The 26,251-nt window shown below is 48.3% G+C and overlaps 1 protein-coding gene across 7 annotated transcripts in view; it reads left to right on the forward strand.

Moving 5' to 3' along the window:
• Window positions 1–26,251, forward strand: part of LOC138481500 (cytochrome c oxidase subunit 4 isoform 1, mitochondrial-like) — a 718,121-nt gene that overhangs the window by 134,990 nt on the left and 556,880 nt on the right. The window contains exon 1 of one of the 7 annotated variants that reach the window (XM_069613686.1): window positions 18,565–18,631. The exons of the other annotated variants lie outside the window; for them this stretch is intronic. The gene's annotated coding sequence lies outside the window, so the exon portion shown is untranslated. Of the gene's footprint in view, window positions 1–18,564; window positions 18,632–26,251 lie in introns of those variants that run through there. 7 annotated transcript variants of the gene reach the window in all.

Raw genomic sequence — 26,251 nt, forward strand, 5'->3', positions numbered from 1 at the left:
TGGAGTAACCTACAAGTTCTCAAATACCTACCATCCCCAGATGAATGGGTTGGTGGAGAGGTTTAATAGAACTATGAAGAGCATGATAGGTGCTTTAGAAGAACCACTTAGAAGAAAGTGCCACCTTCTACTACCGTGCCTTCTCTTTGCTTATAGAGAAGTCCCTCAGGAAGGGGTTGGATTCAGTCCCTTTAAGCTACACTATGGTCATCCGGTTAGAGGTCCATTGGCCCTAATCAAGGAGGAGTTGGATAGGTCTCCTTCCTACAAGCCAGTGAGAGTCACTGACTATCTGTTAGGTCTCCAAAGGAGAATGACACACATGATGACAGAAGCATCAGAAAACTTAAAAGCAGGTCTGGCTCTGGTGAAGCATTGGCATGACCAGAAGGCCAACATGGTTGAGTTTACTCAAGACCAGCTACTTCTAGTTATGGTGCCTACAAGGCAGAGGGCATTGCAGGACACATGGATTGGACCCTTCAAAGTTGTGGGAAAACTTCGAGAGGTCAATTATTTGGGGGAATTAGGCAATCCTAAGGAGGCCCCCAGGGTCTTTCACACCAACCGCCTAAAGGCCTATGTCTCTAGACCAGACCTGGGAGCTTTGCTTCTAGACTCTGATCAGGAGGAGGAGGAGAGTGAGCCTCTACCTGACCTCCTCAAGGGACAGCCTTTAGATGGAAAGATAGAAGGAGTTAATCTCTCTTCTGATCTGATATTGGAACAACAAGTACAAAGCTCTGTTAAATCAGTTTGCCCCTCTGTTTTCACTATCACCAGGCTTGCCCCCTTGGCGCCAGCACGAGATTCTCACTGGTGACTGTTTACATGATAAAAGCAGAGGTTACAGAATGTCAGACCATGTAAGAACCCACATAAAGGAAGAGTTGGGGTAATGGAGCCATCTACAAGTCCTTGGTCTAGTCCAGTTGTGCTAGTACCAAAGGCAGGATCCAAGGAGTTGAGATTATGTGTGGACTAAAGAGCCCTTAATGCAGTCACCAAGACTGATGCTCATCCTTTACCTAGGACAGGTGAACTGGTTGACAAGCTTGGTAAGCCAAGTACCTCAGTACATTTGATCTAACATCAGGCTATTGGCAAATAGCTCTGACAGACTATGGCAAGGAGAAAACTGCATTTTCAACCCCAGCATGCCTCTACCAGTTTAAGGTTATGCCTTTTGGATTAAAGAATGCACCTGCTACATTCCAAAGGATGGTAAATCATGTTCTGAATGGGATGGAGGACTTGGAGAAGCAGAAGCATGGCATACTTGGCATTGCAGTGTTCAGCCCTACTTGGAAAGAGCATATTGACCACTTAGGATATGTATTGCAGGCTCTTGAGCAGGCCAATCTGACCATAAAGGCAAGTAAATGTCAAATTGGTCAGAGTAAAGTGGTCTACCTTGGACACGAGGTAAGAGGAGGTGAAATAAGGCCATTCCCTAGCAAGGTTCAAGCTGTACAAGACTGGGCCACCCCTACTACTCAAACCCAGGTGAGAGCCTTCCTAGTCTCACAGGGTAATATAGGAACTTCATAGAATGGGACCATAGCTTCGCCCTTAAATGTGATCTCCTCACCCAAATTCCCCAAGAAGGTCATGTGGAATGAGGAGTGCACTAAGGTATTTGAAGGACTTAAGAAAGCCCTTTTTCAAGCTCCAGTTTTAAGTGCTCCTGAATACAGCCAATCCTTTATTGTACAGACGGATGCTTCCAATACAGGTATAGGTGCAGTTCTGAGTCAGCTGGATGATAAAGGCAGGGAACACCCAATCTGCTTCATCAGCAGAAAGCTGAATGAACCTAAAGCGAGGTGGGCAACCATAGGAACAGAATGTTTTGCCATTATGTGGTCGTTGAAGAAGTTTAGACCACACTTGTATGTATCTACTTTTGTGATTCAAACAGACCACCAACCCTTGAGATGGTTAATGCAGATGAAGGGGGAGAATCCTAAATTGTTATAAAGGTCAATCAGCCTACAGGGGTTTGATTTTAACATTCAACACAGTCGGGGTGTAATCACCAAAATGCTGATGGTCTCTCCAGGAGGTATGACTGACTGGAGTAAGTAGATTCATCCACAGGTGGATTAAATTCTCCTGTCCCTTAGTCTGGGGGGGACGAGTGTTAGGGAGAATTCTCAAAAATATGCTAATTCCCTCCACTTTAGAGACCCCCAGCAACTTTGCTGGATTTTGAGTACTTGATTTTTTTTAACGTGGAGAGAGTGTGACCCTTATTCCCACTCTCTCGTGTGTTTTTGTGTGAATTTGACCTCTGTGTTTCTTTTTGGTTATGGAGTCTAACCAACTCCATATGCATCAACTTTTACAATTGTGTTACACAACACCTTCAGTGCAGTGGCACAAGGAAGTCTTTTAAATTTCCCAAGGTTTAAATATCTTCTCTGGGATAAACTACTGTTTCCCAGAGCAGTAAAGTGAAATTGACTTTACTTAGGGTAGCATTATACTTGCTAGACCCAGCACACCCTATCTTACAATAGAGTGCTGGCGGGGTTACTTAGTATCCCCTGTGTCTAAATGCTCATGTAACATCTTTAATGTTACCCTTTCCTCAATTGACTGGCTGGTGGCAGCGGTTTCTTTTTGAACTACTATGGTTTGCATTTACCGCAACTGTTCTCGGATCCGCTAACGTTAACCGCGGGAGCCATCTTTTTCAAAATGATATCCAGCCATCCTTGTTAAAATGGTGCCCGGTCTTCTTTTTTCGCCAGGTCTTTGTGGAAAGGTCCTTCTAGAGTTTTTCTCTGCGCGCCAAACCAGGTTTGGTCTCTTTGTTCATTTGCCTTTGGCGGGCTTCAGGAGTGAAACCCTCCTCTGGCTCCAGAGTGTCTGGGGTAGGCAGGAAGTGAGAGAGGTACCCGAAACTCCCTGTGCTTAGTCTCCTAGGAGACCCAAATGCACTCTGTGGTGATGGGCTGGCTGACTGTCCAGCAAGGACAGCCACCCTGTTGCGTGAGTGACAGCTAGGCTGGAATGAATGGGAGAGAACTGAATAAAAGGCGAGTCTTTGGGCTTGGTAGGCAGAGTCGACCACTGGACGAAGGAACCAAAGAAAAGCTTGAAGAGGATGTCTGCTGCAACTTCTGGACCGTTGGTTTTCACGGTGAAGCCCTGCTGCAGTGACTCCTTGCCAAGTTTGCATCAAGAGAGAAGCCCCTGCAAGGATGACTTCTCCCTTTGAGTTGGTGGGACCAATCAACTCCAATGTAAGCCACCTGGACACCCATCTCAGAGCTGGTTGAACTTCCTCAGAGAGAGCTGCAGGAACCGAATGGCCAGGGAGAGGGACACCAGATTGTGTGCGTTACTTTTAAGCTAGCCTAAAGCTTTTGGAAGATCCTCCGGACTCCCACAAAGCAAGACTGACCAAGCCTGAGCCCCCTCAGCAGATTGCGGAACCCCAGACGTGAGCACAGTCCACCTTGACAGCCAGGAACCAGGCTTATTGCAATTTGCTGTACTGCAAGGAGCTGAAACGCGAAACAGCCACTGAAAGTAAAGTTTGCCAGTTGCCAGTTTTGACAGTGCCAGTACAATGCAGGAGTCCCCCAACGTCCTCCCTCTTGTCCCCACGACTGAGGCTCAGGATCAGTGAGATCTGCAGAGCTGCACAGGAACAGAAGTCATGGCTGCATCTTTTCTTCTTTACTAAGATACTGTAAAATAAGTCTAAGAGAACTTACCTCTTACTGTAGAAGTGCTCATAACTTACACAACTCACAAGTCTAATCAGCTTGTGGCCCACCATTTGATTCTTCTTTTCATCAAAGACTCCTAAGAACTTGTGCAAAGACTTTTCTATTTACTTACCTGAACTACTGCATCCTATACAAAGACTTTGGCCTATTGACGTTGGCATAGCCTATTGAACTGAATGACTCTTCTAAAGAATTGCCCTGCTTATGCCTATTTGTAATTTCTTGTGTTCTAATAACATTTGCCTTTTAATTACTTTTTAAGAGTGTTCTGAATGCCAACAGTAAGTTATTAATGTCCCCAGCATCCTTGTTACTGAAGACGCCTGTGGGTGTAAGTTGTGTCTGTGGGCCATCCCAAAGGGGCCTTGTCTGATTCAGGAACTCAAAGTGTACAGTTTGTGTTTTACTATTCTGTTGCTCCCTTCTGAAGAAGGCTTTATAGCTGACTGATAAATAAATTATTAATTGTTTATGCAAGAAACCTTGAGTATAAGAGTTTATTTGAATACCTGTAACTGTGAATCTTTGTGTAACTCCACTACAGCTCACATTTCTCCTCTTGAGATAAGTCTGGCTGCTCAACACGCTACCAAAACTGTGTAGTACAAGCTTATACCAAAGGTTGAGTTGCCTATACCTATAGTCAAAGGGCCTCATTACACGGTAGGCGTTAAGGGAAAAACGATGGCGGTAAAGGATTACTGGCATCGCTAACCTCACCTGCCAATTACAACCCGCCTATCTGCTATTAGCGGCACCGCTAAGTACGGTGCCTCTAATAGCGGCACGGTCGTGGGCGCGCGACCCTTCATGGCGGCAATAGCGGCATGGCGGAAATAGGAGTCCATTACAAGACATACAAACATTCAAACAGCGGCATGCAGCAGTCCAAAAAAAGCCCATACCTGCATGGCGGAAATACCGGCATCGCGAACCACCCGTAAAGGGCCATGTGCAGTGTTCCCAACCGCCACAGGTGCCCACAATCAGCACAGGTTGTCAGCACAAAAGGAGCACACCCCACCCCTTCCCACACCCATTCACACACCAAAATGATTCCAATACTAGCAGCATTACATGGGCTGGCGGACATGATTGCATTGCAACAGCAACAACAACAGGCAGCACAGAGGAGATGCAGGAGGAGGAGGAGGGCGAGACAGGCAAAGCCAGCACCACCAGTGCATCTAGTTGTACCACCGAGGCAGTCACGAATCCCCAGGATCAGAGCCAGTCCATTCAACCTAACCCCTGAGCAGATACACACCCTGTACCGTCTGGACCGGGATGCCATCACCACCATTTTGGACATGGTACACGACGACATTGTCAGCCTCATAGACATCAGTACTGCCCCCCCCCCCTATACTGAAGGTCGTAACTGTGCCCCACTTCCTGGCCACAGGCACCTACCAGCATACGGTAGGACAGATGCATGGCATATCACAACCAGTATTCTCACGCACGCGGAACCAGGTGCTCAATGCCCTCCTGAAGCACACAAGTGAACACATATCCCTGCCAGGGACTGCCCAGGAGATCTCTAACAGCAAGGTTGGCTTCCATTCACTGGCAGGCATCCCAAGTTGCATCGGGGCCATCAACTGTACCCATGTGGAATTGGTTGTCCAACATGCCAATGAGGCAGTGTACCGAAATAGAAAGCAATACCACTCCATCAATGTCCAAATGGTATGTGACTCCAACAAGATCGTCACACATTGTTGTGCCTGCTATCCCGGATCAACCCATGATTCAATGGTCCTGCGGAACTCAACGATTCCACGCCACATGGAGCGACATGCTGGCCAATGTTCGTGGCTGCTTGGTGAGTAGCATGGCAAGCACATGGCATTGAAGTACATTCGGGGGGGAGAGAAGCATACTCTAACCGGGTGTGATTGGGGAGAGAGAAGCATATCCCAACCGGGTGTGATTGGGGGGGAGAAGCATACTCCAACCGGGTGTGATTGGGGGGGAGAGAAGCATACTCCAACCGGGTGTGATTGGGGGGGAGAGAAGCATGCTCCAACTGGGTGTGATTGGTGGGGAGAGAAGCATACCCCAACCGGGTGTCATTAGTTGTCAGGGTCAACTATGCCCATACAGAATCACACCACTGTCCCCCGAGGCAGCCCACACTGGACCTGACACATGGAAACCACATGCAAGTAGTAAGCTGCACAACAAAGAAATGAACCCATTAACCCAATCATGCCATATCCATCAACATGCACATTGCACATCAGACAATAACCCCTATAACACAGCTACATGCAGCCAATATGGACAATGGAAATGTATGCTGAACAGCATCACAACGGAAATGCGACCTTGAGTGCATACAAAGGGATTACCTCTATCCATTATACTGATTCACACCCGTACACCACTACAGAAGTGCCGCATGACAGCATGGGGACATCAACTTCGAAATGGCAGTTCACTAGCAGTGTGGTCCAAACGGTGCCTGCACCAAAATACATGAATGACTGGACCTCACCCAGTACATGGCATCAAGTGCCGTAGGCATGCACGGTGCATGTCCACTTGCAAGGACTACATCACCTTCCCACATTGCAGTTACTTTGATTACCTCCATGCATGCAGGGATTGGTGGATGTCATTCACAATGCTAAGTTGATTTGTGTGATATGTACAGGTTCCACTTGATGTACACACTTACACATACCCATTTTTGCACCCATGCAGGTGATGCTGGCTATCCCCTGAAGAGGTGGCTCCTTACCCCTGTACGGAACCCACAGAACAGGCACGAAGAGGAATACAATCGTGCACATACCCGTACCCGTGTGGTAATTGAGCAGACATTTGGCCTTTTGAAGGCACGGTCCGGTGCCTCAGCAGGTCGGTTGGGGCACTCCTGTACGGGCATGAGAAGGTGGCCAAGATCACCATGGCATGTGTCATGCTGCACAATATGTGCATCAGACGGAATGTGCCACTGTCCCCTGACATTGAACTGCAACCACCTGGTGAGGATGATAATGGGGATGAGAAGGGAGAAGATGGGGCTGCACTTCATGCAGGTGGCGATGCCCAGGAGGGACGTGCTGTGCACCAGCATCTGATAGACCAATATTTCTAATACACATGGATGAAGAGTGTTCAATGAATGTGGGTATTTGGGCACTGGGTTTTGTGGTGAAATGTACACTGTGCCCTGTCCACCAGTAAAGCACACATACACAAAGAAAATTGTCCACTCCCGTGATTTGTCATGTCACCAGTGTGTATTAAGTATTGTAAGTAAAAGAAGTGCATGGACCCAACAACACAAACACCCTTTCCCCCCTCCCTCCACAACACTCCCAAACACCTTTTCCCCCCTCCCCCACAACACTCCCAAAAACCCTTTCCCCCTCCCCCCACACCACTCCCAAAAACCCTTTCCCCCCTCCCCCACAACACTCCCAAAAACCCTTTCCCCCCTCCCCCCACAATGCTCCCAAAAACCCGTTCCCCCTCCCCCCACAACACTCCCAAACATGGCTTGCACATTAGTGCTGCATAGCTGTACACATGTCAGTAACATCTGGCTGGTCCTAGTTCCCACCCCCTCTGCCACCATTGGGGGTTGTGAGGTTGTGCGTCGCATAGCCCACAAGGGGCTGCGCAGGGGGCTGGTCTGCCTTGAGCCGGCAGAGGAGGAGGTGCACAGTTGGTCCGGTGCCGGTGGGGGGGTTCTGCCTGTCCAGCGCGTCTGCTAGGCATGTGAGGACCTGACTCATATGTGACATTTCCTCACATAGCCGGTTGGTGCTGGCTTCTATGGCTTGTCTGAAGCCCATTGCATGTTCCCTGCACTCCTCCCTTGCCAGGGCAGCCTTGCCCACATGCTGGCCAACCAGTGCAGTGATGTCTTCCTGCCGCTATCTGATGATGGCCATGTCATGGCCTCTGTGTCTGCGTTGTGCGGTGGTTGCCGTACCTTGTGGTATTTGTCCAGCATCAGGTGATGTCACCGGTGGACTCCGGTATCCTGCCACGAATTCATCCCCAGACTGCTCATGGCTGCTGGAATGTATTGTGGGGCGTGGGCTCGGTTGTTTTGACTGCTGCGGGCTGGGTGTATGGTGTTTAATGGGTGAGCTACAAGTGTCCTCCACATCGGACATGGGTGCCGTGGCAACTGCCTCGCGTATGGAGCTATTAGCAGCGGCGAGTGTCCCTTCCGCGGGTGGATCGTGCGTGAGGGGATTGCTGGAGTGGGTGCTGCAATTGCCTCTGGCGGACTTTCACATCTTGGTGACGTGGGTAGCTTTGAGGGTTTGGCCCTCTGCGGGAGTGCACTCTTTCCAGTGCCCCTCGACGTGCTGGCCATGGTGCCTACTTTCATTCCACTGGCCTGTTTCTTAGCAGGTGGGGCCTGCATCGCAGTGTCCTCCTCATCGCTGTCAGTTTGTGAGCCTGTGGGGGACAAAGAGAGGGATGGCATTGGTGACGGGTCAACGTGCTTCATGCAAATGTTGTTGTTCCTGCTGTTCTATGCATTTGGACTTCCATGTTTGGCCATACAGGTCGTTAGACAGTTGGGTGGGCGATTCATGCATGAGTCTGGGTGACACGTGTCTGTGGTGCTGCAAGCATGTGTTTGTGTCGGGATGTGCACTGCATATGGGCAGGGTTGTGTGCATGTATTTTTGATGGCCCCATCCATGAGATGATTTCAGGGTCACATTTGGGGGATTACCTCATGTTTGACAGTGCAGTGTTTTGTGAGGACACTCACCTCCATCTGACGATGTCGGCACACCACGCTCCATTTCGCCTTCTCCCTCGATTGATTCGACCCCAATGGTGCTTGCACAGGTCTCCTCCCACTCCTGCAGTTTTATTGGGCATCCTCCACCGCCTCCTGTGCCCAAAGCCAGGCTCCGGTTGTCAGCCAGGATGCTGCGTACACGGAGGCGTAGATCATCCCACCACTTCGGTACATCCTTCACAGTGCGGGGGGTGGAGCCCACCGGAGTGACTTTACGGGCCACCTCTGCCCAGATCTCCTTCTTCTTGATTAGGGTGGGACGCTGCATGTTATTGGCAAACACGACCTCTGCGTTGGCAGCAAGCGTGTCGGATAGCATTATGAGTTCTTCATTTGAAAATCGCTCCTTGCGCTGCCGCGCAGCTCCTTTTTTATGGCCTTGGGCATTCTCAGTGGGACTGGGGATGATTTTGGAAAGCTCTGGTGTGGCTGCAGGTCCTGGGGGCAGAGGATGGCAATGGATTGTGTTTTTAAAGATGGCCGCCGTGCTCTTTCCCATTCCTGTGCGATGACGCTACTTCCGGTTCCCCTTATTTACGGTCACCGCTATTAGCAGTCACCGTTTTTGCCGGTAACTGCTAATGTCGTGTTGTAGGATTACGGAAGTGCAATCAGCGCTTTCCTCGGTGCCGCTAAGGGACTTTTCGGGGCCTTTTGAGGCATGGCGGTAGGGTCCTTACCGGCATGGTGCTAAGCTCGTGCCCACATACTCGTGATGCCACGCAATTAGCGGGCTGCTTCCTACACAGACACGTTATTAGCGCCATGCCGGTAAGGACCGTTACTTACCGCCTACCGTGTAATGAGGCCCAAAGTTGTTTGTAGTGTTCCCAGAGGGTACTGCATTCAAACTTTGCCTAACAGTAGGTCATCTACATTGGGGCCACAGACATTAAGTAGAAGAATCTTCTTCTCGTGCAGGATCCCATGTACTAGTCCATATCTGTCTTCACCATCCACCTTTGTGTCTAAAATGTGCAAATTGCAGCAAGCGATGTATCAAAATCAATGCACCCCTGGAGTTAGTGGAATAAGATGTATAGTATCTCTGAGGTGCCCAGCTAAGTGCCAAGCCAATTACTTACCTCGCTAGCGCATGCGTTTCTTGTAGGAGCAGAACCTGAGTGCTACTCCTATTGGCATTCTATCTAATCTTACATGCCTTTATTGGGTTGCCCAGGCCCCTTACGTTTCAACTAAGAAAAGTAACTTCCTGTGTCATTCCACCACCCTGTACCATAAGCATGCACATACATTGTAACACTGGGCGCCGAAGCGCAAGTTTGAATCTGGTTCCACTGCAGTTTCACCAAGTATATTTTAACATAGCCTATTATAACTGCAACCTCCCTCCACCCCCTCTCCCTCACTGCTACCGAACTGTGGCAGTGTCTACCCCCACCCGACGGGAGTATCTCATACTTTGTGACACAGCCTATAATACAGTTGCCGATCAGTCTACAAGAACGTTACAATGAACACACATTTTTAAGCCACATTAGAACATGCAAGCAGGTCCATCTATCAGTTGGATGCTGAGCCTGCCTGCGAAATGTGCCTTATGTGGCATGTGTGTCTCTATAAAGGATATGGCTCCAGTCGGTACAGTGAAAAAGTAAACTTTGTTGTTGGGCTGGACTTTAAGCCGAGCTGGAAACAACATGCACAGGGCACATTCCTTTCTCTTAATAAATTCTTGACTCCAGTAAACGTGCGTCGTAGTTGTTGCACTGCCACAGTGAAGTCAGGGTAGATGTGTATGCTCTGCGACTCAAAGCGTAGCTCTTTCAATTCCCTGGCCTGACTTAATATGCTGTCCCTGTCTCTGTAGTTCATAATACGAGCAATGATGGGCTGCGTGTAATTGCCAGGTTTGGGTTTAGGTGCAAGTGCCCGATGAGCCCGCTCCACCGTGAAATTCGATGAAAGACCTGTTTCGGCCAGGAGTGCCTTAATTAATTCCGCCACTGCCATCACCATACTGCTATGAAGATTGTCCTCCGGCACACCTATAATTCGCATGTAATTCCTGCAGGATCTTGACTCTACGTCATCACATTTTACCTTTATCGACCTCATATCCTTTGTCAAAGATGACATTGCAGCTTGCAGGGACGCAATATCGACCTCAGTTCTGCAGATTCTGTTCTCAGCCTCAGTAATTCTGTGCACCTCCCTCTCCAACTGAGCACGGATAGATGTAACATTAACCGTGATGTCATCCAACGTTTAACTGCCCCAAAACCCTTCTGCATGGCATCCATGATTTCTGCTTATTCAACGTCTCAAGTGTAGTCTGGAGAGCTTGACTGGACTGCGTATCTGCAACAGTGGTCACCACCTCCGCAGCCTTGGGAGCGGCTTTCGTAAAGTGGTCCATGCGACTGCCCTTCTTGCTTCCAGTGCCCTTCTTCATGCCAGGCCCTTCCCAGCTATAACTTGGGCGGGACCCAAAGAAGCGCTGCACAAGCCCAAATACTGAACATGATTCTACAACATGGAGTTCAGCTGCCGTGTAGAAAGGAGTAGAGCAGACAGTTAGGCATGTGGCCCCCCTCCAGTAATTGCCTGGTGCAGGGCTAAAGTATTATCAGTGGTGGCCTCCCTCCCCGATCCAGACAGCAGGCCACAAACAGCGGATATGCCCAGATGCGCACTCCATCTCAAAAGTGTGTAGGATAGTGAGCATGGTGCTGTCGTTGGGCCCCTCTGTGTGCCGTTCTCCACAATGCCGTGCTGCACCAGTGTTCCAGCCCAGAGACAGTCCGTGAGAGGTTACCAGCTCACCGCTGTTTCCAGCTATTGTGCAGAGACCAAGATGGTAAGGCATTATAGCAGGTTTCAAAATGTCACTGGCAAGCCTGTTCCGCCGTATCCTCTCTTCTCGTTACCAATGGCATAGCAGCTGTCTAGCATGATACTGCCAGGGGTGTGCGCCACTCAACCCTGCAGCACAGAGCGAATTCAGGGCCCCTATCGCCAGTGTCACTGCAGGTCCCTAAGCCCTGGGAGAGCAGTGCACCACTACTGGAAGTTCATAACAGGCCACGCAACCTGACCACTAAGGTCACTCGCATCCCGGCTACTCTCTCCTCGCTGCACACCGCCGGAGCTGCAGTGCGGCTGGGCCTGGCTGCTCTGACAAATATCTCTGGTTCCTGTAAACTGTTTGGAGCAGGAACCGGCTCCTTATGGTGCTGCATCTCTGCACCCAACTCAAACAGGTCTGTGTGGCTCACATATCTAATTGTACGGCAATAAAGTCGCAAGTCGCCCGCTCCTACACAGAGCTCAAAGAGAAGCCGCCATATTAGCGTGGCTGCTCCACACTGCTCCACCCACCCCCTCGATTTTGGGACGATTGGGTTGTACTTGCAGTTACAGAAGAGGATAAGGGAGAAACTATGTCTTTATGCTCTAGGACTGTAACTGATTGGCTGTTGAAGGGGCATGAACTGGACTAACACATTAGTTTAATATGTTACTTAACATGTTTTCTGTGTTTATACAAATTTGAATTTCTTGTTCACTAAAGTTTGTCAAACCATATTATTTATTTGCTGCTGGTTTAAGTAAAGAAGATCTAATGTATAATACTTGCCTACTGTCTCTCTTAATTGAATCTAAACCCCACTCATGTTGGAGGGGGGGTCGAGCCGTTAGATATTACTCATCAAATTACACCTGGGCATGGGCGTCTAACCTGTCATTTTCCAAATCATGAATAAATATTAGCACATGGAAATTGCTATTGACCTCCTCTCAACCAATCAGAATGTTTAGAGTGCAATCAATACCTAGTGGTATTGACTGCGTTCTGCACATTCTACTTTCAGAAGCATACTGAGAAACAGCAATGTAATTTTCAGGCAATATTTTGTTTCAACAAGACACTTCTCGGATGACTTTATTTGCTGCAACACGCCAATAAACACACAAAAAGATGAAACATGCCTCACTTCTTATAGAGAAACCATTTACTTTTACATGACACCTCATTTTAAACATTTTCTAGTTGAAACAAGTTACAATTAACTAAACCATGTTATTTAAATACTACAAAATGAAACCACATTCACTTTATTAACTCTGGTTTGTCTGTTTAATTTGTTCACTCTTACAGCACCATTTTTTACTTCAGCACACAAACTCCAAAACATGTATTGCTACCACAGTGTGCTAAAAGCCTCATAGACCACGGGAGTGACCCGTTTAACACATATGTATTGCCTGTTTAAGAACATGAGTCATGAACTCATCATAACTAGAGTTAATAAAAGGGGCTGTGATGGGGCTTCCCGTGGCTCGGGTCGCCCTGTACTAGAACCAAAGCATGCGCATGCAATAAGACTCGGACACGCACGTCTGATCGTTCCAAGGTCCCGGCGGCAACTGCCTCACGGGCCGTTTTTATTTCTTACGCGCATGCGCCACCAGAACGAGGCTAGCGCATGCGCACCTGTAATACGGACATAACATCCCTTTTTTTCTTTAAACAAAACAACAATTTACAACTGCAACACATTCGCAGGTACACCGTGAACATTATGAACTTTAACTTTCTGGATAGCGTCTCTTGGGCCACGGACAGTCACCTGTTCAGTCGCCTGAATCTAGAATGTAGTCTTTGAGCCGAACATGTATGGTGCGGCCTTGTCGCACCGGGTACCTCCTTTCCGCCGGCGAGCTGAGCGGTGGGGTCCCGACTGTCGGTGGTGGATCCAAGGATGGGTCATCCTGCGGTACCTCTGCCTCTTCCACCTGCAGCGTTGGTCTCGTAGGATCCACTTCAGGAAGCTGCCTGTCAAATCTTTTGAAGAAGGACTGGTTGCGGGTGATGGTCCCTCGTGCATTCGCTGCAGTGATTATAGATCCTTTGACGTGGGTGACTACCCATGGTTGGAGTTCATATGGCAGCGATAGTTTCCCCTCTGGCTTGCGGTTGCGTACCAGCACCGAGTCTCCCACCGTTATGTCATTTTCTCGCAGTCCTCTCCGTACATTCTCCTTGGCATTGTGGGCTTCTCGTTCCCTTCTCACCTGGTCATTGTCTATGATCCCCGGCCCCCGACCTTCTACCTCCGGGAGGAGGCCCCTCAGACATCTCCCGAACAGAGCCTCGGCCGGAGCCACGCCGGTGGACTGATGCGGTGTCGACCTATATTCTCGAAGAAACTCAAATAGGGTTCTCTTCAGTTCCGCCCCACTGTTGGCCGCTATGCGAAATACTTTATTGAGGATCCTCATGAGCCTTTCAGCCTCCCCATTCGCCCTGGGCCACAGCGGCGACACCTTCCGATGTTGAATGCCCCGTTCTCTCAGATACTGTGCAAATTGGTTCCCAGTGAATGGTGGCCCATTGTCCGAACAGAGGATTTCGGGGAGACCATGCGTGGCAAACATCTTTTCTAATGCAAGGATCGTGTGATCTGTGGTGTGGGAGTCAACCAGCTCCACCTCCGGATACCTCGACCATTGGTCTACTGCCACTAAAAAGTACATGCCCCTCCCGGTTGACCCAAAGTCAGCGTGGACTGTGCCCCACGGCTTCCCACTTCGTTCCATGGAATTTATCGGGGGTGCTCTTTCTACGGGGCTGGCTGCCTGGCACGCCAAACACCCTTTTATGTGCCGCTCAGCGAGGGCTTCCAGATCTGGGAACCAAACCTTAGTGCGCAGCCTCGCCTTCGTCTTCGCCACTCCCTGGTGTCCGGTATGCGCCAGTTCTATGACTCGGGCTCTTAGCGACCAGGGTACCACAATTTGCCGGCCTCTTAGTAGCAACCCATCCTCCGAAGTTGAGAGTTCATCACAGATTTTCCACAGTGCCTGAAGATCTCTCTGGGCCCTGTTCTCCCTCCTTGTATTATTCTGTAGAACGCTTCTCCAGTCGCCGCTCTGACTTGCAGCTCTGATGATTTTGAACACCTCGTCGTCCGCCGACTCCTGTGCCAACAGATTTCTGTCCAACGCCACCGGCATGGTGACTGCTCCGACATTCTGTACGAATTCTTTGCACTCTGCCACATCCCCTTGCTCACCTTCCCTCTCCCTGTTGGGATGACGGGATAAGTAGTCTGCAGGATTGTTCGTCCCCGGACGGTACACCAACTTGACCCCGTATTCAATGAGGGCTAGCATCCACCTTTCTATCGTGGGAGGAGGTTTCAAGGACACACCCGCTAGGATTGGAAGAAGCGGTTTGTGATCTGTGATGACAGTTACTGGTTTCCCAAGAATGTACAACCTGAAATGTCTGCAGCCCCATAAGATGGCCAGGGCCTCTCTCTCTATCTGAGAGTAGCGACGTTCAGTCTCCGTGAGGGCTTTACTCGCATATGCGATGGGTAGCATCTCGCCTCTCACGTCTTTCTGCATCAGCACAGCTCCTAGGCCCACCGGACTGGCGTCTACAACCACTTCGGACTCGGCCGCAGGATCAAAATACGCCACAGTGTCTTGATCTGACAATGCCTTCTTTATGACATCGAATGCATCTTGTTCCTTGGTACCCCAGACCCAAACAGCGTCATTTTTCGTGAGGGCCCGGAGGGGTTCAGAGAGGGATGCCAAACCCTTGATGAAGCGACCGCAGTAATTCACCATCCCTAGAAAACTGCGGACCTCTGTGGCGATTGAGAGGGTGCGGCCTCGCTGATGTCTCTGACTTTGTCCGGGTCCGGGGATACACCATTGCCATGAAACACAAAACCAAAAAACCCAATGCGATCTCTGAAAAATTTGCATTTTTCCTGATGTAGGGTAAGTCCAAGATCTTTCAGCCTCTGCAGGGTTGCTTCTAGACGCTTCAGGTGTTCGGCATGTGTGGTGGCAAAGACCTAGATATCGTCACTCATATTTATCACTCCCCTTAGACCCGCCAGTGCACCTCTGATGGCATTCTGAAACACCTCAGCTGCGGAAGAAATCCCAAAGCTGAGGTGCTTAAATTGGTACAGACCCTCATGCGTTGTGAACGTCGTAATGTACCTTGAGTCTGCATGTAACTCCAGCTGGTGATATCCTGCTCTTAAATCAAGTTTCGAGAATATCTTGGCCCCCTGCAGCTCACTGATGATATCATCTATCGTGGGGGTCAAGTGGCGTTCTCTCTTGATGGCCGCATTAGGCAACCGCATGTCCACGCAGATGCGAACCTTGCCCGGTTGTTTGGGCTTAGGTGCCACCACGATCAGCGAGACCCACGGAGTCGGCCCTTCCACCCTTTCGATGGTATCCATGTCCATCAGTGCTTTGAGTTCTTCTTCAACCTGGGACCGAAGATGGAATGGAATTTGTCTGTGTTTTAATGCTGTTGGTCGAATCGTTTCATCTATGTGGAGCCGCACTGGTTCTGCTTTTAGTCGGCCAATCCCTTGAAACGTATTCTCGAATTTCTCCAGAAGTGAGTCTATATCACCTTGATAAATTGCACACGCAAAGTGGACCAGATCTAATGCTTCCGAGGCTGCACAACTCAACAGGGACCGCGGGCTGACGTCCGTGACGAAGAACCTTGCCTTGATTGTCTTTCCTTCCCGGGCTACTGGAGCTACAAACACACCTTTGATGGGCAGGGGAGTGTCACCCCCTAACGTGAAAATCTTCGCTCTCGAATGGTCCAATGCAGGGAGGCCTGGGAGGACCTCGTAGAGTTCGGTAGCCAACACACATACTGAGGCACCAGTGTCAATTAGTACCTGCGAGGGGACTCCTTGAATGTCGACTACACACATCGGTTGTCTTTGTTTTCTCGTCCCGGTCGCCAAACTTGAAATGAAAAAGACTTCTTCATCCTCTTCCTCCTCCTCTGCAATGTTGAGTCTTTGGACATCCTGTTCCACTGCAGCGACACTTAGTTGTTTCCTATATCCACCGCTTACCCTCGCAGGTCCCCGCTGTGTGGCAACTGGGGCAGCCGCTCTGCACATCTGGGCATAGTGCCCTGGCGTGTTGCATCTGCCGAAGGTCCTCGATTTGGCTGGACAGTCTTCCGAATGCGACAAATCGTATCCGCAATACTGACAGATAACCGCATTGCCTTGGGGAGATGTCGGCTCCTGCCTCTTTTGGCTCCACCTCGACTTTGTTTGAGATTGTCTCCCAACCGCAAAAGCTTCCACGAGCTTGCCTGGGCGTGCGGCAGCGTCCATTTTAGCCCCTCTACTCTCGGCAAGTTCGTAGATCCTTCCACTGTCCAAAATCTGTGTCAGGGACATGCCAGGCTCTCTTAAAACTTGCCTCCGCAGTTTCCCTGAGCTGCATCCTTGGATCAGTTGGTGTCGGATCATTACCTCTGCATCCGCCCATCTGCACCTAGTGGCCAGCCGTCTTAACCGTGCACAGATTGATCCAATGTCTCTTCATCGTGTTCTTTCTCTCCACACATGACAAACCGGTCAAAGTCTACGTTAGATAAGGGAATAAAATGATCCCTTACTGCGGTTTTGACCGCCTCGTAGTTTACCACTGGTATGGTGAGAGACTCATATATGCGCAGTACCTCTGTGCCCGCCGAGTACAACAGCGTCGCCACTTTGGCATCCTCATCTGTTTTTCCGGTGGCGGCGAAAGACATGTCAAGTTTTTTTATCCAGAGGAGCCATCTCGGGCCTAGTTTCGAGGGGGGGCCTGAGGTGTCAAACTCTTGCATTGGTTGCAATGAACCATGTTGTCTTCTCACCTCCCTCGCTGATCCAGAGGCCTCTCCTTCGTTGTCCGTCATGTTCACAGGGCGCACTGGCACCTCAGACCGTGTTAGAGGCCGCAAACCTGGCTATATTTGTGTCCGACGTGGGGAGATTGCCGAACATCCAAAACTTCAAAGATCGACTACAGCAGTGTTTAGACAGCACACGAGCACCCTCGCGGGCCGCAACCGCCTTAAACACCATAAACAAAACGGCCGCCGTCACTCGTGTGAGGATCGTGGCGCATGTGAGATGAAATACCCGTAACAACACAATTGTCTGTGTCGGGCGTTTTTCTCCTCGTGTCCCGCCTTGTCGCCAGTGTGATGGGGCTTCTCGTGCCTAGGGCCGCCCTGTACTAGAACCAAAGCATGGGCATGCAATAAGACTTGGACACGCACGTCTGATCGTTCCAAGGTCCCGGCGGCAACTGCCTCACGGGCCGTCTTTATTTCTTACGCGCATGTGCCACCAGAACGCGGCTAGTGCATGCGCACCTGTAATACCGACATAACAGGGGCCTCGACTCACACATGCAGGAGTGCTGCGGCAGACTTACGGAGTGGGGCCTGGTGTCGGCCTGTGATCACGGTTTCCAAAGTTGTCTTGGCCTGTCTGCCTACAAGGCCAAGGGTTATGCGTGCTGGTTGCTGCCCGCACATTGTGCAGGGTTGGGGTCTCCAGATCCTAACAGGGTGTCTGTCCTGTTATCTTGGTGCTGCGGAGCATGGCACAACTGGTCCTTGATGGGTGTCCCAGAAAATACGTGTCTGGTCCGGGTCCTCCCCACCCCCATCCAGGACATAACAATTATCGTTTTGGATAATTATAATGACCCTTCCCCAATTTTTGGCCGCCTGGGCATTATCCTGCGATAACAACCCCTTCCTCAATCTATAATGTATACTTATTAAGTGCACATTTAACACAAGCAGCAGTTATTGTTAACTTACACTTAGGGAGTCGGGGTTTGTTAACATTTTGATTTCGGTTGCAAGACAGGCGTACTAGGGCTTTTATGTCGCAGAAAGATCTGCGTTCAGACTTCACTGTTACTTTTGCAGAACATAGATATTATGCTTTTGGTTTTCTGTGCTCTGCAGCTCAATCCATGAAACGTAATCTTCTTCTTCTTGGGATGGCTCCTCAAGGGCCGGAGACGGCGATTTCCATCTGGATAGTCCATGTTCACCGTGTTTTCTGTTTGCCTTTGATTACATGGCAGCTCCGCCCCACCCCACCCCTGCGTCCCCTCCCCCTGCCGAGATACTTGGTCTATCTGTATTCGCAGGACCTTCAGCACAGGGTTGTGTTGGACAGCGGTCACGTGAGCAGCTCCATTCGCGCGCGCCAAGCAGAGGAGAGCCCAGCGCACCAGCAGGTGTGAGGTATTTGACTGCGCAGTTGTAACGGTAAGTCGGTTTGGTGATGCCTTCCTCTGAGCAATCCGCCCTCCCTTAGGGGGAACACTCGACCTTCCTCTGTGCCTGATAAAGCGATCTAAGACTGCGGGCATATACCTGCAGAGATGCTTTAATATTGGAGAGTCGTTGGGGTCCAGGCGACAGTCGCCTTGGAAGCAGTTGAGACCGTCAACCTGCTCTCGGCACTCTTTTTTTTTGGGACAGGTCTCCTTGCATCCGGAAATATGAGCCATGCATGCAGTGTCATTTAAGATGTTGCTTTCACCACTTGGCCTAGGTTGGCTAGTCGTGAGGCTTGTGGTGTGTAGCGGCAGTGGTGGTGACACGTGGTTGCCACTTTTGGCATATTTTGTCAAGGTTTCAAAGTTATAATGTTCGAGTCCTCTGACATTGAAATCGCGGGACAACTAAAGCATTCAATTGAACTTCGTAGAAGCCTTATCAAATCACTTTTGGCGGATGTCACCCGCCATTTCAGTTTTCTCACCCGCAAGCCCCCTACATGTCCATTCACTTTAATGGGCTCTCACCCGCCCAAAATGAAATTACCTGTTGCACCCGCCCAGGAGACTAAAAGGATTGAGAGGTATGCAATCACCAATTTATCACATATTATCCTGTAGTGTTGGGTGCACATATCCCCAATGCGTATTTCTAAAATAGTCCGCACGTTTGTTGTACGCCACAATGAATATACCAACATACATTGTAGCATACTTTCACCAGTAGCATTTGGTGTTGAAACCAGTCCTGGGTCAATGCGTTTGGGCAGTACATAATTCTTTGAAGACAGCCATTTGAATGGGTTAACGATGTTTTAATTGGGCACGTTGTATTTTGTAAGCTTAGTGTCTAACATGATTCAGTATGGCATTGAATTACAATCTCCACGAAATGCCCAAAATCACATATATCCCTTTTGTTGTGCCCATCACATACAGGTTAAATGAAAAGACACAATAGAGTAAGTTAACCAGTAAGATAGCTCATGTAGTGAATGTGCCTGATGCAGAACGCAGTGTTAAACAACAAGGTTGAGCGGACCTTTAATTCTTCAATAACTCATTAAATTAGTAAGCTTGAATGACAAGTGATGTGCAAACATTCTTTGTGAACACAGAATGTTACTGCGAAAAATGTACAATATTTTTACAGAAAGGTAAATGTGCAATACTTTATTTCCATGCTGCAAAATGCTTCAATTAAGCCAAATTGCTCATCAGGCACCACACCTGCTGCCATGCATAAACACAGTAGAATCAAAAAGAAATGTTCGTATCCTGTGGCGATACGATCTCCACTAAAGTCAGTGACCCCGGGGATTTGTTTTGATCGTCTTGATGTTTATTTTAATACCTTTATTCTTACATATTTTAAAATTATTGGTGCCTTTAATTCATTCCAAATACTTTCACATTTTATTGCCCCTATGCAGACCTTCCAGGATTTTGCGGCATGAAATGGCAAATTTTGCAGCACAAACCTTTATTGCGGCATTTTTGTGGGACATTTTGTATTAACTGGAGGGTTCTAAGATTGCCACATTGCAGGAAATAGGCAGAGTGCAAGACAACAACAGAGTCAGGGTATCATTATGTATCTTATCTATTAATTTAATAGGAAGAGTCCCAGATGTCTCTGGCTTGGCAGAACAGTGTTTGATTTGGCTACATTTTTGGTTTAATGTGCATGCCTATTTAATATTATTAACTAAATTGATCAATATCAGTTGTAATGCTGAAAATATTCCCCTTCTATGTTCTCCAGTCCCCCAAACAGCCACACACCTCTCTCACCAACACACATCTCACCAACTCCCCATCACGACTTGCATTAATGAACCTCTCACTCCGTCATACAAATACTCACATGCTATGTCACACTGTCAAGTCACAATTTGCACTGCCCATCCCCTGCCACACTCCAAATCATACTCCCAACTCACACCTTACACTCAATTCCTCCCGCAATATACAGTCCTTCATTCTTTTGTGCTGCTTCTGCATCTTGCATCCTTTCTCCTATTCTATCGCACTCTTCCCTCATCCTTTTTCCCAATCTGCAGCTCACTGCCTCTTTCCGGCCAATCGCTTCCTCTCTGCTTTCTGGCTCACTGACCACACGCTCCCTCTACTTCCTGTAACTCTGCTCGCTCTCAAGATTTCAGGCCCACCGCATCACTGCTTCCTCTGCTCTCTTGTGCACTGCTTCCTCCTCTGACCCACTGCGCTCCCTCTGCTTTCTTGTCTATCAATTCACATCTCACCCATCACTCTCCCTTTCTCTCCTTTCCCTCTCATAATGTAACCATTTTTTTATTTTTTTAAAATGTAGATTGTGAACCAGATCCTCAAAAAATGGGGCATTTAAAAATAGAGCTGAGGACATGCTATTTTTAGACAACCCATTTTTGGAAATGAGCAGGTCACCTTATTCTCAAAGGTGACCTGCGCATTTCCACAGGCTTGAGCTGTAGCGCAAATCGTGCGCTGGCTAGCTGCTTCAATGATGTTCTGGGTTGTTTGACCAAAGTGTAATTATTTGCGGCAGAATTGACCATAGTCCATTTCGCTGCAAATTGATTTGCAATTCAGCTAAACAACCCAAAATTTACCTTTCACCACCAACCCCTCCCCTACTTAACTGTTTGGTCGCTGCCGCTTCCCCTGCAACCCTGTTTTGTCAGATCCGTCCCTCTAACGTAGGTCGGATCCGACTCCGCAGGGTCCCTTTTTGATTATTTTCTTTTTTTTCTGTCCCTGCCTCCAGTTTTGAGGATGTGGGGAACACCCGTGCAAACCCGTAGCCCAAATAATACTGAACTTGGGGAGCGGGTGACACCCCCGCAACACATGTTCAGTATTTATAAAAATTTATCGTATAGTACTGGATGAAATATGTCAAATTGTACCATTCAATCGATTTTTGACATCAAAATGGGTAGTACCATGAATAGAATCGCTCTCCCGACAGTGTTCTGCAAGCTCCCAGCGCCTTTCACAGGGACATGCCACAGTAAAATGCGACCCAAAAAATGCATTTTTATCCTTTTTGAGGAACAGAAATGCAAGCGTCACAGCAGCGGTTCATACCTTAAAAGAAATGCATGATAGGGTCAGGAAAGACCCTGTCATGCAGTGGCACCCCCACATCCCGTGCGCATAGGGCTGGCTACAATTTATGCACATTCAAAAGTGCATCTTGCTTGGAAATGAGTGATGCGATTTTAAATTGGCAGAAACGCCACTTTATTTGATCAAGGAGGTGAAAAAGGCCATCTGAATGGGCATGCATATAAAATGGCTCATTCATGTGTCCCTTGTGGATTGGGCTGCTCTTTTTTTTGGGCGCAAATTATGAGATGTGTTGGCGCATTTCATTTCTTGCGGAAATTAAAAGTTGAAAACCTGGCACCCTGAGTATTTTTTTTTAAACAGTAATTTTAGCAGAGGGTCTGCCTACACATTTCACGCTCTGGTATACAGCGCCCATCACAGTGAACAAAATCTTTTTTTAATAAAGGTGTATTCTTAAAATGATCGTCAGAGGTTACTAGGGGTGGTGGTACTAATGTGTCATTAGTTGGTATGGTGGCCAAGCAACAATTTCTACATGGCCAGAGACCCGAAGTTATAATTTGCTGTATGACTTCATGGGAATAGTAGCATTTTGAAAGCTACTATTCCCATGAAGTAATAAAATTACTTCATGGGAATAGTAGCATTATAAATGCTACTATTCCCATGAAGTCATACAGCAAATGATAACTTATGGTCACCATGCCGATTCTATGACCATGTAGAAATTAAATTGCTGGTTGGCCACCGTACCAAGATCCCTAGCAACTAACCTCAAAACCAAAACTATATAAAAAAGCCTTTTTTTGGCGTGCTGATCGTTGTATAGCAGGGCGTGAAAAAGGTAGCTACAATAAAATGGAAAGGTATTTGGAATTAAATAAAGGCACCAATGCGATTAAAATGTCTATGAATAAATAAAAATGAATTAAAATAAACATCGAATTACTGGGATCACTGACATTTAGGGAAGGAACTGTTTTACCATAGGTTACCCAACTTTTTGTATGTGTGTAAAATGTACTCTATTGCTCTGTGGTAATGGGGGAAAATGGTTTCACAGGAAGTTTTGCTCTTTGAAGGTGCTAATGTTACTTTCAATAGGGAAAGATTATCCTTCCTGGTAGTATAGTACAATAAGAACTACCAGACCCCACCTTGATAATGGAAATGGAGTGAACTTTCCCGCGTCTGATTGTTTGCATAATCCCGGGAAATTATAATCCATACGGTACGTGTTCTATCCAGCCCTGTAATTCTAGAGGGCTAGGATGCATATAGAAAATTCACTAGGATGGGCAGCCACTCTGCATGGCTGTAAGAAAACATTGAAGAACCAGGTGGAGGGATGTTTGCGCACCAGCTAGGGCATAATACATGACTGAAAATGGTAACCCAAACCTAACACCTAACACCAGGAGGCTGTATACCCCAGTAGAGGCTGTAGACCAATTGCAGAGGATGAAGACCATCGAAGCTATTTGAGGGTGCAAAGAGAATCTGTAAAGGGAAGTTTGTTGTGAATAAATGTCTCTAATTCGGATGTCCACTAATAGGGTTGCCAATTATAGTAATGCTGATACGTGTATTTAGACAAAACGAATGTTCTAAAAGTGAGTGGGGGGCTAGGAACGTCCAGCCTTTTTAATGGGATATCTGAAATTGAAACCATTTACAAACATGTGAAGTGAATAGACTATCTTTGTTAGAATAAAACACGTTATAAGCATTCAAGGGGAAAAAACAACTTTACAATCCCTGATTCCTCTTGACACTTCATGACAGTAATAGCTTAATGATCACAAAGTTAACCGCAATAAGAAAATAACATTTCCCTTCACCCATTAGTTGGAAAATAGCAGCTAAGGCTGTGGCTATATAGCCATGAGGCTCATTTGAAACTTCATTTCCTCTGATCTTTAGATTTCTCTATAGGCATTATCTGCATACGTCTCAGTTAATGTACTCGTAATTATGTCCTTATATATATACTTCCTGCTTCAGGGTGATTCCTACCAATCCTTCCCGGCCCATGTTATGTATTTCAATAAGGTACTTGGAGACTGCCAACCGAAGACATGAGAACAACAAAATATAAGAAAAAAACACAATTCGTTGTCGTCAATGTAACGCTAGTGTTGTGGAAAATCAACCTCAACACTTCAGGTTGATTGGTGAACGTCTTTTTTTATTTTTTATAACTGTTTATTTGGTAAGCGAAAACAACACATAAGCGACAGAAAAAAAACACGACAGAATCACAAATCTTGATTGATGCTGCTATGCAGCAACTTCACATTCATTAGGCATAGCCAGACGTAATCGCCCCGCATCTCCCCTCTCCCGGCTATCCTGCAACCCGCTCTCCTCCTCTACCAAAATCATCCCATTTCCCCAAGATCTTGTGGAACTTCATATGGTTACCTCTGTGGTGGTACACCATCTCGCCAAGGGACCTGCACCGGTCCATACCCTCCCTCCACTGAGCAAACGTCGGCATGTCCTCCACCCCCCACTTTGGAGCTAGGTCCCTCCTTGCCAGGGCCAGGCCCGTGCTTATTAGCTGTTTAGTGCCTCCTGCATTCACCACCTCCACCTCCTCCAAGATATGCAATAGGGCCACTTTGGGACGCCTCGGGATCTCGCTCCCCTTTGATCTGGATAATATGCGCAGAATCTTGTCCCAGTACACCCGGACCCTGGGGCATGACCATATCATGTAGAAGAAAGACCCATCCTCGCTCTAACACTTCAAACAAGTGGAACTGTCAGCTCCCCATCCTATGCAGATTGACTCTTGAATAATAGAGACATGGTAGAAGACCTTTCATGGCAACAGGTGAAGTCTGGAAGACAGATTGAGTTCCCTAATAGCCACCTGCGCCTCAAACCATTCTTCTTCCAATACCCCTATCTCCTGCTCCATTTGGCTCGTACCCAATCTGGCCGCTGTGTGGAAACATTATTAACCGCCTGATACAGTGTCGAGATTGCCTTCTTCCTGGCGAGCTGAGAGTATATTAACCTCCAGTGGGGTATGGTCCGGACTGTTCATGTCCGCCCCCATTTGACTGTGTAAAGCGTGGCTTAAGCGCATGTATGTGTACCTGTCTTTGAGCCCCAACCTATGTGCGGCACAAAGATCTGGGAAGGGCTCCATCGCCCCCCCCTTTGACAATGTCCCCGCCGTGACTATGCCTTTTTCCGCCCATCTAGCATGCTTTATCTGCTTATGCGCCTCGGGTATGTACGGGTTCTCCCACAATAGCGTTCACCCCGTTATCACCCCTTCATAGCCTTTGGCCTTCGTGACTGCCGCTCCCTGGCCTCTGACTCTTTTGGCTGCTGACGTGTAATCCGGGTCCCCTTACCCCCATATAGCGCCTGCAGCGGGGTCCTGGGGATCATTACCTCACTCTCCAGCCTTGTGTGCTCTAGTCCAGCCCGCTTATATATCCAGTCTTTGGCCACCACTAGCTGGGACGCCCAGTAATATTTGCGCATGTCGGGTACCCCCAGGCCACCCTCCCTCACTGAGTTAAAAAGGTATTTGAGTGCTATTCGGGGGCTACCAGCCCCCAGATAGGCCCCGGAGCATCAAGTTGATTTTGTCAAAAGTGGAGTTGGGTACCCTTACCAGAGTATTCTGTAGTGTGTATATATAGCAGCCGAGGTAGAGTCATCATCTTAAAGTCAGTGGCCGGGGTAACCCAGTGTTTCGCGTCCTCCTTCAACCTTGCCAGGACTGGGTCTAGGTTGTCTTGAAGAAAACGACCCTCATCAACATGGATCCTAATCCCTAAGTATGAGAAGGCCCCCCCTGCCGTAATTAGGGGACAGTCTTCCGGGATTGCCGCCCTCTCCCCTTCATTGGGACGATCACAGATTTACTCCAGTTGATCCTCAGCCCACAGTGTTTCCCTGATCTTACGAATTGTGGCTATGGCCCTCACAAGTTTTTTTTTTGTGTGAAAAAAATTGTATTATTTTATAACCACACTCCAAACATTACAAATTATTAGGACTTCCGTTTTTAAGTTTTGGAACATAGCATTACAGAATACACTCTTCTGTCCTTCCCCCTCCCACCCCATTAACTCGAGCCCCTGTGTCCATGTCATCAGCCTGTTCGTCTTCAGGCGGGTCTATTGCCATTATCTCCTCTGTGTCATTATCACTGTAATCGGCCTGGTAGGGGCGCGCCATTGAAGCCACCAGTTGTCTCCACTCTATTGGGGGTCCCGCGCCCCCCTGCTGACCGCTTCGAACCAAGCAGCTGTTTCCGCCTCTGTCTGCCCACTTCATGAGGTCAGCCCACCACATCTCTATCCTAGGCCTGTGGGCTGCTTTCCAGCACATTGCTATTCTCCGTTTGGCCAGGATGTAGGCCAGGTCCTTCATCTTACTAATGTGCCTCAGATTACGTGGTCTGGGAAAGCCCCCAAGCATGCATGCCCAACCTGACTCCACCTCCAGCGTAATGCCTTTTCCTGCCATGCATATCTTCAGTTATGTCCAAAACCTTCCCACC

Source organism: Ambystoma mexicanum, chromosome 5p (genome assembly GCF_040938575.1).
Source record: "Ambystoma mexicanum isolate Mex_15411 chromosome 5p, UKY_AmexF1_1, whole genome shotgun sequence".
Lineage (NCBI taxonomy): Eukaryota > Metazoa > Chordata > Amphibia > Caudata > Ambystomatidae > Ambystoma > Ambystoma mexicanum.